The sequence below is a fragment of the Hibiscus syriacus genome, unplaced genomic scaffold (genome assembly GCF_006381635.1).
Source record: "Hibiscus syriacus cultivar Baekdansim isolate YM2019G1 unplaced genomic scaffold, ASM638163v2 tig00112131_pilon, whole genome shotgun sequence".
NCBI classification, from domain to species: domain Eukaryota; kingdom Viridiplantae; phylum Streptophyta; class Magnoliopsida; order Malvales; family Malvaceae; genus Hibiscus; species Hibiscus syriacus.
The window spans coordinates 227005-241757 of record NW_024063261.1 but is presented as its reverse complement, the minus strand read 5'-3'; positions in this window follow the sequence as shown (position 1 = coordinate 241757).

Here is a 14753-nt window from a genome sequence, read left to right as displayed (position 1 = left end):
CTTGTCCCTATTTTGAAACCGCGTTTAGCTGTAAGGTTCATTCAAGCAACGTAGGGGCCTCAAGTTTCGGCTCTTGAAGTGCTCTCTTCGATAGTTTGTTTCGCTGTAGAGAAAACGTAAGGCCAGGACAATGCCATAAATACATGCAGTCCAAGGTACTGCATTTTTTACCTTTGCCATGGGCTTATCGATCCCTCTGCCAACATTTTCTTTCAATCTCAACCGTTCAATGATCTTCCTTCAGTTTTCAAAGGGTGGAATAACATTTGGGGTCCATCGATTGGTCAATTTTGTAAGCTTAGTTTGATGAATTTCTTTTTGTTCAAGTTAGTCTCCAAACTTGTATTGTACCACAATTTTAATCCTTAAGACGAAATGACACGACTCTCTGAATTGGTTGTGTTACAGCTTCATTTTTTAATTATATAAAATTTAAAAATCTTTAACACTATATATTATATACTTTTTATAATTTTTAATAAATTTTTAAAATTTTATATACTTTTAACTTCTAAGGGATAATAGAAAAATGCTCAGAATGTCACATCAATACCTTCACTTCATTAAGTTCAAAGTCTAAATACATAATATACCTCCACATCGTTAAAATCCAGACTAAAGTCTAATCACACAACATACCTCCACGTTACCAAAGACCAAAGTCTATAACTATAATCACTATAGATTCTATGATATACCAACTATATTTAAAATCGTCTAATGACCAAGGGCTCGATATTAATATAAATAATGTACATATTTAGCCAATCTATCATGGCTTATGATAGCATCCTATTATAATGATAGAGCACACAGCTCATATATCACATACTTTGAGTATGGCTCGATTTAGTCCAAACCATAGTTTGGACTTTAATTCATAAAGGATACAATATATTCAATTATTAATATGATGCATAACGTAAGTAACTAACCGATAAAGTTTATTGATGTTGACTCACTGTATTTATTGTTATTCGATTGATATATGTGAGCTTTTTCTATTGCTTTCAATAATATATTCAAGTTGTAGATATGCAATTAAAATCATAAAATTTTCAATTCACAAATCGACTTGATTATGATTATATTCATCTAATCTAAAATTTTAGAAAACCTCGTATCACCAAGTTTCCCAAGATTTTAGCTTTCTTTATTTAGTTTAGAGTTTCTAATGGATTCTCTTTATCTAGCAAAGATAAACAAGTATTCATCAATATAATCATCAATCAAAGTTATATTTAGCTAAACCCTAAAATAACCTTAAACCCCTAAATAGAATCAAGTTTAGGGTTTTGCTAACGTAACTTGAATGATGAAAATACATTATATTAGATGATAAGAAATAACTTAAGCTTTCCAATAATGTGCTCCATTCAAAGTTTTGAATTCTTTTTTTTTATAGGAATGAATATTTATTAAAATTAAGAGACGAAGAACAACTTATGAGCCTCGTTAAAAACCTCCTAATCTACTTGGAGGAAAAGAGTGTTGCATAAGAGAACAATACAAACAAACATACCAAATCGAAAGCCAGTCATACAGAGACAACAAAGCGAAATAGAGACAATTCCAAAAAAGAAAAAATAATTCCTACCGACCAAACTAGGCAAAAACTACAACCAACTAAAAACAACATAACAAAGTTTTGAATTCTCATATCAATTGAATCCCTAATTTTAAATTTAGGGTTTCATATTAACTTTTTCGGAACGATTAACATATGGTAGTAAATGAAAGCTTAAGGTGAGAGCTTTCCAAATATGTATTCAATTTGGAGTTTATATGACTATATTGGCTTAATCCATAACCTAAAGGTTTAGGGTTTCATGAAATGTTTATCAACGGAGTTTCTTTTTCAAGGTTGAAGATAATCGTTTCTTCTCTCTTGCTCTAATATTTTGATGAGAAAGCCTTTTAATTGGGTTTACTAATTTGCTCAAATTAAAAAAAATTATTAGGACTAAATTATAAGGTTTTGACACCTGACATACTTATTCACCCATTATAATAAACGAAACAATTCATGGGAAATATCCTTCCATTTTTTCTCTTGTTTGCACTCTAGCACTCCAACTTTTATCTTTACTGTAACACCCTCAGACCGATGCAGGTGACCCAATCCAATTCGAGGTGTCACATTAGGGCCACTGAAGCGACCCACAATAAAAACGCAGGAAAAATTAAAATTTATGTTAAAACGAGTAAAATCATAAAACAATTTATAATTAAAATACAAGTTCAGAAAACCATTCATATATTACAAACATAATTAAAATTATACAAGTTTCATACTTAGTATAAAAATCAAATGTGACCTATATGCCCCCTAATTACCCTCGTACCGTACTCTTCAACCCAAGCCAAATGAACTCCCACTACAGCTGTCGATAGATGCACTGGATCAATTCTTTTAACCTGAAAATGAGAGTAAAAGAGTGAGCTTTGGGAGCTTTGGGAAGCTCAGTAATACAAAACAACTAAGTGATCCCGAAGAACATGCGGATAAATGGAAAAACATGAATTTTCTTTATTGATTCATCCGTCTACAGATATTCGGGATGAGCTGAGATTCCAATGATATTTCTTCGAGTAAAGGACATGAAGATTTTAGTTCAGAGGAAACATTCAGAGGACCAAGGTCAAGAGATCGAAATAGGATGTCTAGTGTGTTCCAACAAAACAGAGTAATATATATATATATCCTTTAAAAACATTAGTAGTTTAAAACATATTTAAAACCACAATAATAACCTCCAATTGAACACCTTTATGCAGTTTCCCCATAACTGCATCCATAAGGACTTACCTTAAGCACACAACAAGGAGTCACCCAAAGGGAGTACCTTGGGGCCTATGGGCCTACTCAAGGGTATCTTTAGGCCCGTAAGGAATTACCAGCTTGATCAGAACTGAACCTCTATACTCTAAAATCCTACCCATACAGTATCCAATAGAAATCAGATTGAGCAATAACTTTAATATCAAAATCATGATCCAATATAATATCGTAAGAGTAACAATAAGTTATTTATATCATATAATTTCCCTCCACCCATGCACCATATGCAGTCCCATGATTTACCTAAGGGAGCACCTTGGGGCCTTAAGCCTACCCAAGGTTACCTTAGGTCCGTAAAGAATTACCAGCTTGATCAGAGTTGAACCTCCATACTCCACCCTACCCAGATAATGTCCCAATAAAACAATTCAAGTAGTAACCAGTAGATTTCATGATCTATAGATCATGAACGATTATAGTTTCCAATGAAAATAGGTAATAAGAGAATATATATCATGTAGCCATAGTTCATTAACAGTAAATCAAAACATCAGTAAATCTGTAATTTCAAAAAATCACATTTTAAAATAAGTAAAACAATTACATGTCACATAGGGAACACACTAGAGGATCTATTTATTCTTTGGAGGTACTTCGTATTTATCATGTAGGGAACCATGAAACTTTTGTAATTTAATAGGATTTTAGAATCAAGATCCCTATAAAAAGAGGGTTTGATAGCTAATGAATTCATCAGTTATTCGATAAGTGATTTATCAAGATCATATAGTATTCAGATTTTTCGAAGGCACTAAGTAATCAGTAAGGTATTCAGAATCTTTTGCATCAAGTTAATTGAGATTCTAGGTATGACAGGAGTGATTCTATTATCCAGAAATCAAGGGCATATTGGACATTTGGTTCTTGAAGAATTCTTAGTAATTTAATCTAATAAGAGTGAAACGATGACTCATACTATTTAAGATTCATGTCGATTTATCAAGATATCGAGTCAACTCGAACTGAAAAAATTCCAGCACTATGATACATGTCAATCAGTCAAATCGATGCACTTCAAGGATATTCACACTTTAATACTGACCTCACTAGTCGAACTAATCATCTTCATAATAATTGTTGAATGGATCTTAGGGAGACAAACATTTATTCCGATGGTATTTATTTCATTTATGTATTGCAATGGTATCAAGAAATGTTTATATGTTGGATTCGTGGTTTAAAACCCTTATGAACGGTACAACATATAAGTTCATCAGCGTTTTCATACTTATCCAAGTCATTCGCTTAATTCTAGGTCATTGAATGTACTTAGGTCATTTAGTATTTAAGTTTATCCCGGTCACTTCGAAGTTTCCAGAGTAATTTGGCTATTTCCACAATTCAGATACATACACTTCTTCCATTCAATTCAACTTGGTCATATAATAAAATCATTTCGAGAAATTCAGATGTGTAAAGTACCTTCGGTAATTTAGTCTCCGGGTGTTCGCTCAGGAAATAGAAATTCTAGTCATTTTGGTATTCGAGGTTGATTTATTCATTTCGAAGCTTGAGGGAATTTAGTCATTCTAGGGCTTGGAGGTACTTTGGTTCCTTTTACACTTGGGGGCATTTTGGTCATTTTACACTTCAGGGGCATTTTGTTCATTTCCTTCAATCCAATCTTTCCATTTAATTTAATTTCATGAATAATTCAAACATAAATAATGCTCTAGATGTTTTAGTCTTTAGCTGTTTGCTGATAAATCAATAATTCTAGGTATTGTACATTCTCAGATGCCAAGATCTGATTATCAACATCTTTCCAAATATATTAGGAATTTAATAGGTGAATCAGTAGTTTATCAGATTAAAAATGAATTCTCGGGGTACTTTCACTGTCAGAGTCAATTCGTTCCATTTTTACCTCATAGAGATAATTTTGTAATTTATTAATCATATGATTCCAATATTAAGCCTTTTAATGAAAATAATTAGAATTGAAAGATTCTGAGTTGATTGTTTTATCGGTTAATCACTGAACCTGAAATTATTTCTTATTAATTTTCTAGTGTTCTATACGTGTATTCTGAGTCTTATTCAGTTTAATTACAAAAATGTAACCAAACTTATTCATCTATGCATTAACCAATGCCAGCATGTTCCATAAAGTATACACAATGTAGTAATGTATTACCTCAATTTTCATGCTCCACCGATCGAACATTTAAACTCTATTCGATCACTCTCGAACTTGAATCCAACGTCCAATAATATCTCTGATACATATAAACAGAAATTACATCAGAAATGAGGTTTAATTACGAAAAACGGATCGAATCGAAGGTAATATGCTGAAAAATAGCTTACCATGTTTGAATATTGGGAAACGGACTTCGGATTCGGACTCAGGATGTCAAAAAACATAAAATATGATTTTTTTAAATTTGAACATTTTTTGGTCAAAGTCAACGGTCAACGATTAGACCGGTCATTGGTCAGACCGTTCAATAGTCAACATTCAGACCAGTCAACGATCATACCAATAAGGGTCCAGTATACCCTATTCAGATCGGGTCATACCGATTCCGTCCACCCGAACTGGTTCCAAAATATTTCCTTAGTTTGGGAAGAGCCCCACGAGCGCACAACAGCGCGTGGCTGCGGATGATGATGGCGACGGGTCGGGGGAACAATAGCTGACTACTTCACGATTAACCAAACATCATTTGCAACACCAATAACACAAAAATTAGCCATAAACCGCAACCAATAATCAAAACAAAATGTTTGAGAACATACTTACGACGGACGGCGAGAACATCGATGGTGGATGACGAACTCGGTCGGGTTTGGGTGCATGGCATCTAAGAATTCAATGGCAGAAGAGGTGATGTGACACCCCCAACCTGTACTTAACCAGAATACGAGTTCGAGATGTCACATTGACTTTTCAAAACGTTTACTTTTACAAAAGAATTAAATTTCTAACTTTTATTAAATTAAAATGCATAATTTATACCTTTTAGATCAAAGAGTTTACAAACTTATCAGAGCTAATACAATTCAAATCTTTTATTTACATGCCAACTACTTTTCTTATAACAAAATACATATTATTCATATGATTTTTTGATATGATCTTTAGAAAGGAGAAGCTGACATGCCTTGCTTATCAATGCTTTGCTCCTTTTCTTGCTTTTCGGAACCTACATGTGAAACTCCCACACGATAAGTCGATGACTTAGTGAGGCATTAAACTTATAAAGTAAACTCTAACTACTTAATCATGCATGAACATATCATATAATGCTATACACAAAATAATATAACATTACATATAATCAAATGTACACATATACAGATCTAGTCATTATTATCAATAACTCATTTCATTATCACTATTATATTCATTAATACCTTTTAGTTATCTATTGTTATACTTAACCTTCTTAACTATCATATGATTCATTTAACCAAACAACACATTTCATATCACAAAGCATATACATCACATATATTGTATTTGTTGTTATCTCTTTATTATCCCATGTACACATGTGAGAACTAAAGATATGCGAGTACATAGAGGTTGTGCACATATGCTATCACCACAACTCATATAATTTATCACTTAGTGGCATATGAATTTGTCCCGACGGACTGCGTAGAAATGTCCCGAAGGACGACCACGTAGATCTCCTTAAAGACCATATATAACATATATGTCCTGAAGGATCACTCCTTAAGGACCACATACATATTCCAATGGACCAAATAAGTGTACCGAAGTACCGCATATATGTTCCAAAGGATTACATATATGTCCCGAATGATCAAGTAGAACCCTCAACTCATGGCATGCCAACTATACCTCTAGCTCTCATGATACATAACATGGGCATTATCATTTATATCATTTCACATATTCATATAGCACGTAGTTCATTTACACATAGTATATTTCCATATAATTCACATATCACATATCTCATGTCATACTCTCATATGGTCACATAGCTCATGTCACTTATTATCTTATGTTCACATATCATATGTTCATATCATTTTTTATGTCCATATCATATAACTTATATAATCACATAGATCACTTATGTCGGTTCATATGGCTTATCACACTAGCATATATTCATACAAATCATGTAACATATGCAATAACATATAACACATGCACTCATATCAAACATATGCTTACATTCATGAATTTATGCATTCTTGTATAGGAAATAGACTCGTCGCAAGTACTACTTCCATTAAACATCATATATAACTAGAATGGACTCACCTGACCTCACTAGTCAATACCGATCTCTTATCTCTTTCTCGATGATTATTAACTTGGTTGACTTGTCCGAACTTTACTCTCGATTGTTATCTACAAGAATACTCAATCCAATAAATATCGGAATTCAAATTACTTGCAAAGATTCTTACTATTGCAAGCTAATCAAAGCACTAATCTCTAATTTCCAGCTCAAGTAATATCGGTACTACAAGTACAGTACTGATACCTCTATGCTTGTGGTATCGATACGTGGCCATTTCGATTTTGCCCTCTTATTTTCAAAATGGTACCGATACTTGCTAGATGATATTGATACCCTCAGAATCGATACTGCTCTTAGGTATCGATACCCCTTGAATGACTTGTCAAATTTTTTCTTATGGTATCGATACCCATTCATAGAGTATCGATACCCTCTCACCAATATTAACCTTTTCTCTTTGAAGTATCGTATTGGATGAACAGTACTGATACCCCATGCCCAGAATTCATCTTTTCAACTCGAAAATTCACACATACCTAAATATACCTTCCATTTTAACTCCTTTCATACTACTAAACTCAAATATACTTATTAGAACTAACTTATATCACTTAAGCACACTTTAACAACCACAATCCCCATAGAATACTTAGAAACGAAATTCACACCAATTATTCAGCATGTTCATAATTCACTTCTAACTTCTTAATTAGACCATTGACAAGTCAAATTCAACTTAAAAATCCATTTACTTCTTCTTTTTCAATAATTCTCTTAAAAACTCTATTTACTTAATCTCTCATAACTCATTCACCTTTGAGTTTTTACTTACTTTAAGCTTCCTTAAGCTTTCTTAATACCCAAAGAATCAAAACCCATCATAAAATTAAGGAATAATCAACTTGTAAGAAACTCACCTTTTAATTGAGCTCACTGAAAGAAGAAGCTAGCTGAACCCAGCTCTCCAGACTTTTCTTTCCTTTTCCCCATTCTCTACGTGGTTATATCCTTATAAAGGAAAAATAAAAATCTTCCTTATGAAATGACCATTATACCATCTCATCTATCCAACTGTGTTAATCAATCCAACATCAAAATTCTCTAATTAAATCTCTGAACTTTTAACTTGTTTTGAAATTGAGCACAAAGTTTTCAAAATTTATATTTTAGTCATTAGCCCTGTTTTTGGGGATGTTACAGGTGAGGCAAAGCGGTCGCAGATTTGGCCGGAATCGACGGAAAACCAATGATGGCTAGTTGGTTTTCGCGACTAGATTTCGCGATGAAATTAACAACGAACAATGTAGTCCCAAGATGGAATGATGGTCGGGCTTTGGTTGTCGATCGACTGCGAGCACGATGATGGAGGTGGCGGGTTGAATGACGGTCGGATGGCGGGGATTCTGTGAGGTCGGCGAGGGGAATTAGGGATTAGGTTTTGGGGATTGAGGGGTTAACCGAGTTTTAACTAACCAGGAAAATTTGGAAAAATTCAGGGCTAAGTCCATGAACTTCCTACAAGTTCCAAAACTGAGATGCAAACTTTTAAAAATTTGTAATTTTGGTCCTCAGCTTTCTTTTAATTAAATTTTGGGGTGTTACATTTACACTTCAACTATCAAACTCTCTTTTTAATACATTTTAGAACTTGAATCAATCATATTCGATTCAAAACAATCTCTTTTTATCCTATTCATTATCAAGGAATCGTTATATTAATTTAATCAAGAAATTCTAGACCGATTTTTGAGGTGTTACATATAACTCTCGACTTAATCTAAATTTAAACCATAAAAACAAATTTATAATTAATAATCTTTTAAAAATAATAGCACTAAAAGTCTAAATCTATATCATAATCAAATTCATAACTTTTTATTTATAATGATATAGATTTAGATAAAATCTTATTTCAAGTATTTTCTTTAAATTCAAACTTGAAATTAATCAAAACAATCTAACCTTGACCGAATCTAAAACCCCTTTCTTTTAACCATGTGGGCATTTTTGTTGGGAAATTATACCATATGAGGGCTAGCAAAATGGTCCTCTCTTAGCCCTCTTATGTTTCAAAATATCAAGATTTTCTTTTGAATACAAGATAGTATATGTTTAAAGACTTTCAACATTTTGATAATAATCGCTTATATCTCTACATATACGGTGCTCGAACTGAAACCTCAAGAGATAACAACAAATTCCTTAACTACTAAAGTCGCTTAGTTCGTACTATGCTTAATTTTTAGTGTCATACTATTCGATTATTAATTGCTCATCATGGATTTTAATGAAGATGAATCTCCAATATTGATCAATTTCAAAAAATATTTTAAACAAAAACATTTTTTAAATAAAAGAAAAGAAAACGATGTAGCAAAGATTTCCTCTTATAAATATTTATAATATTATAATGTTTTTATTTATTTTTAATTAACTTTAAATTACTAGCCCTCATGAGAGTTGGTCTAAATTAATTTCAAGTTTATATATAAACAAAAAAAAAATTATGGGTTCGTTTGTGATATAAATTTTGAGTTTTAGTGTCCTTGCCTTTAAAAGAATATTAATGATGGATTTATTATTATAGTTTAATTTTAAAGGACGCCAATGGTTCTATGTTAGATTTGTGAAGTTCAAGATATTTTATGATGAAACGAATAATCATATTCACGGTCAAGAGGTAAAAAAAGAGTGAACTAAAATTTTAAATTCAATGGTCGTCAACAACAAGGGACTTTGGTTTGATTTAGAAGGTTAAATTGAAATTTCATATGAAATTCAAGGGTTAAATTGATATTTCATCTAAACTTTAAGCGTCAAAATAATATTTTATCTAAGTTTCAAGGGTCAAATAGAAAATTAACATCTTTTTCTAATGTGTCACAACATCAAAAATAACTACATTTAACATTTCAATGACCAAAACTTTTAAATTGATAATGTGAGTGACTAAAGTGCTACTTTTTAAAAAAAAAAATTGATGATCAAAATTAAAGATAAATGAAACTAAAGTGACAATTTTGATAAATTATCCTAATTTGAATTAGTCGAGTTGTTACTTGTTAGCTTTATTTTTAACATACAATTTATTTCCTCAGCTATATAACTGAGCATAGCTTTGTGAATGTGAAGGAACTTTTCAATAATATCACTGAACAGATTATTGATTCTCTCGTTCTCTTACAATCACCATGTTTATCTCTATTTTGACCCCTATTTCAAATTGACAATTAAACTGAGAAATGATATAGTTAACATGATAATAATATTTTAAAATTAAGAGAATTTAAAACATACTTCATGATTCGAGGACATTTTGTTCATTTAACTTTTTAAAAAACAAATAAATAAACTTTCATTTGAAAAATGAAAACTCTTTGCTGCATATGTTTCCGGTGCATGGTCATCATGATTTCAGCAATTACGAGCATCATTCACACGCATATATATTTTATAAATATAATTACTTGAACTCAAAATCTATAAAAATTATTATTTACTTCTAAAATTATTTAATGATTTTCGTTTATTCACTTTGATGGATTGGTAAATGGTAAATAAGTTTATTTTCATAAATGAAAAACACAACGATTACTGCGATCTGCGTGCTCCATAAATATTGATCTCCATGAAAAGACAAGTGGGTCTCAGGAATTGAGAAAGTTGGTAAGCGAGTAAACTTTCACAAGAGGAAAGACAGGATTCCACAAGCTCAACTGTCTAGTCACATATCAGTTCCATTACCAAATTACGAAACACAAGTAAATTTGGTCCCAAAAAAATGAAAAACTAGAACAAATACGTCAACTCAGGGCTGAGCCTGCATTAAATTTGTGTTAGTACGTCAATTTAGATTGCTTTCGTCATGCATGAATACATATATTGATTGGACGCCTCCTTGTGTCCTCCCTTCCACTACTCCTTCATTATTCCTTTATTAGCTCCTGCCCTTTTTTTTCACCGTAAACCCACAATGTGACACCGGAGACACATATCTACTGTAATAAAAAAACTAAACCATGAAGGGCTTAGCTTGGAGCTCTAAGTTCAAAGGCAGGGAATCTTCACGTAAAACTAGCATGCAATATAACAACTACTGCAAGTGTAATATAGACAAGGATCTCGGACAACGAGAAACTGGTCGTTTGGTTGTTTATTGGGGTTGTCCAACGGCAGTGGTTTCCGAGCATATTCCTAAAGTAGGTGATGGTGGATCGACCATATTCATGATAGTGAATCAGACCACTGAAATCAGCCTTGTCCAGAATCTCTATTTAATTTAAAGCACCCAAAAGAAAAAAGGCATCCCTCTTTAACCACTGGTAAGCTATGATTGCTTTTTCAACATCTATTTGCAACACTACAATTTATATAAATCAACAAAACGTTCCATAAATTGCTTATGAACTGCTAGTTTATGTTTGTATATCAAGTTAATTATTGGTAAAAAAAAGTATATTAAGTTAAATAAATGAGACTAAATAAAATCTCTATATTCATTTAACAAACGAACAAACATGAATAGAAGTGTATTTGGTTCATTTATATTCAAAAAAAGACTTGTTTATAAACTTGTTTGCCTAGTTCTCTTTTTGTTTTTTATCTTTTTATCTTTTAAATATTTATGAAAGTAGAGACTAAATTAGATACATGATGTGTTCAAATCAGATTCATTTACACTCCTTTATGTATATATATATATATATATATATTATTAATGTTTGAAAATAAATTTAAAAGCATTTAAATACTTAATGTTTTTAATTTATGAGTGAAGAAACATTTAATTATATAATTAAATATTTTATGAAAAAGAAAAGTTTTAGCAGGTAACAGAGGAAGGAAGGTTTTTGCATTGAATGCATTTAACATGCATAGTAATTAGTAAAGCAATAAATTAGGTTGTGGGTCTATTTTTCCCCAAAAATACAGAAAATAATAAATAAAAATGTATCATTTAACGCATCAGCACTGCTTGTTTTGTTTGGGTTTTAACTTTTAGTTCTTGTCTTTGTCAATTCATTTGCCATTTTCAAAGCATATTTAACATATGTTACAACCACCATATATAGCATCAAATATACAGTTTAATGAGATTTCAGGATTGAATAGGGAGGATGATGGTGTTAGTTATGGTGAAATTACATTTTAGTCCTTCAAAAATTTATATACAACATCAAAATACTTGCATTTTTATAATTATCATCCGAAAACAAATTTAAATGTTATTTAAAAAAATGGAAAATATATGCTCTAAGAAGAGAAATAGGATCCAAGAAAAAGAAAAGGAATTGTTATGTCCATTAAGAAATTCCAAAAGTGCATGTCATGGTTAAAAAATAGTCAACTACATGATTGGTCACATTTTTACATTTGTATATTCCACTCACTATTTGTTTTAAAAAAAACTATATTTTTATTATTTATGTTATCATTTCATTAAGTGTTGGTTAATTATTTTATCATTTTTAATATTTTAATCATTAAGACGTTAAATGACATTAAACCAACAACAAATTGCTGACCTAACACGATAAATAAATAGAAGAAACAATATCATTTTTACATGGATTAAAAAACTTGACTAATTATTTTAATATATTAAACGTTTCTAAACCTTTTTTAAACGTATCACATAAATCTTAACCAAGTTAAATGAATATTGATTTACTAAAAAACAAATTAAACAGGAATTAATTTACAATTAAGCAAAAAATAAAAATAAAAATCAGAGGGTTCATTATACTCTAGCAAAAATGTAAAGGTTTGGGAAAAAGGTCTTAGAGGTTCATCCTCAGTGGGGGGGAATCAAAAGGTGTGGAGTGAAAGTCAAAGTACTTAGGGTCAATAATTAGGTTAATAGTATTGTTTACATTTAGGATTCTTGATTAGGCTTCTTTTACGTAATTAGGGTTCATTTTCTGTGGGTTTGACAAGATGATTGAAAGAGGTTTTCATAAAATGTGATGTCAATTCTTTAAGTAGAGTGAGGTCCTGAAAACATTAAAACAAATAAAGTAAATTTATACAGCTTAATGAGATAATCATACATAACTTTACTTAGGATGAAAATTTCAATAATCATAACATTAACATGGCAATCTTTTCACTTTTAACAATAAACATAACAATGAACATGTATAATATCATGTCAAGAATAATAAGCATAAGCTCGATGGTATATTTTTTAGTAACGGATATACACATCATGTTGTCACTGCCATGGACATAAGTTCGGTCATATCATCATCCCTTTATCATTAACGAGACCAAAGTCAAAACAATACACGTACAAGTACTATAGACACCATGATATTCTAATTGTATCCTCAAATTGACAAGATAATCATGAGCACCTTGAAATCAATATCATAACTTATCATACCTTCCTTGACCTCAAATCTCTCAATACATGTGTATGGCCTCATAGGCTCAGTTTAGGTTCAGAACATCTATCGGACATCATCATAAGCATGTACATACACATAGTTTACTTAAACAACAATGGAAATCACATAACTTATCAATCTTACCATAACACAAGTTGTCATCCTTTAATGCTCTGATTGAGCCAACAGTGCACAAGCATATCACCTACATGGTGATGATCGAAAATGCACACACAAAGAGAGAGACTACACTTGTATCTCAATTGAAGCAGTTTAGTTTAGCTCGATTATGAACTCCTGAGAACCTTATCTTTTTCTTCTTAGAGTGATAGTTTCCACCAATCCTTACTTGCACTAGGAAGGTAGAAGAACACTTAATCATCATGAATCCATCAACACAATTGATCAAACTAAGCAAAATCTCATGATTTTTTCATGAACCCTAATTTGAATTATATAAAAAATTATATATTTAAAAATTAGATAAAGATATATTGGAAAAAGTACACAAATTATCCCCTGATTATATGACACTACTTTGTTGATTCCTCGGCTATTAAAAGTTACAAAATGGTCCCTCAACTATAGGATGCTATTTTGTTGAGTCATTCGACTATTAAAAGTTACAAAATGGTCACCTAACTATTCATATGTTCAAGAATCGTTATTTTTCATTAAAAAATAATGATCGTCTGAGCTGGACATTAACCTATTGACTAAGGTATGATAAAATATGATTTCATAATTGTTTGAGTTGTATCTTATAGATTAATTCTCTGTTTACATTATACTATCGAGCCAATGTTTAAAAGCAACGACGGTTCCAGTAGATATTATTAAAATATAATTTTATCTTATATTAGCCAATAGGTTAATGTCCAACTCAGAAGATTATAATTTTTAAATAAAAAAGGACGAGTTTTGAAAATATAAATAGTCAGATGGTCATTTTATAACTTTTAATAATCGAACAACTTAATAAAGCATCATTATATAGCCGGGGGACCATTTGTGTAATTTGTCCAAATATATTTACCCGTAATTTATTTTGGGTTTTTGGGAGGTGGGTATAACAATTGAATTTGTTATATATGTTCATGCCATGAAATTAAAAGTGCATGGAAAAGAAAGAAAGGCAATGGAGACAGTAAGCCCACCCGGCTGAAACTCATTGGTCAAGATCTATAAAGATTAAAAGAGGTGGTAGTGATTAATTTAATCAGCTGATTTGACTACTCAATTATCAAATTCAATGCCTTTAGCCATTATTTGTTTATGATTTTGCCGACATGT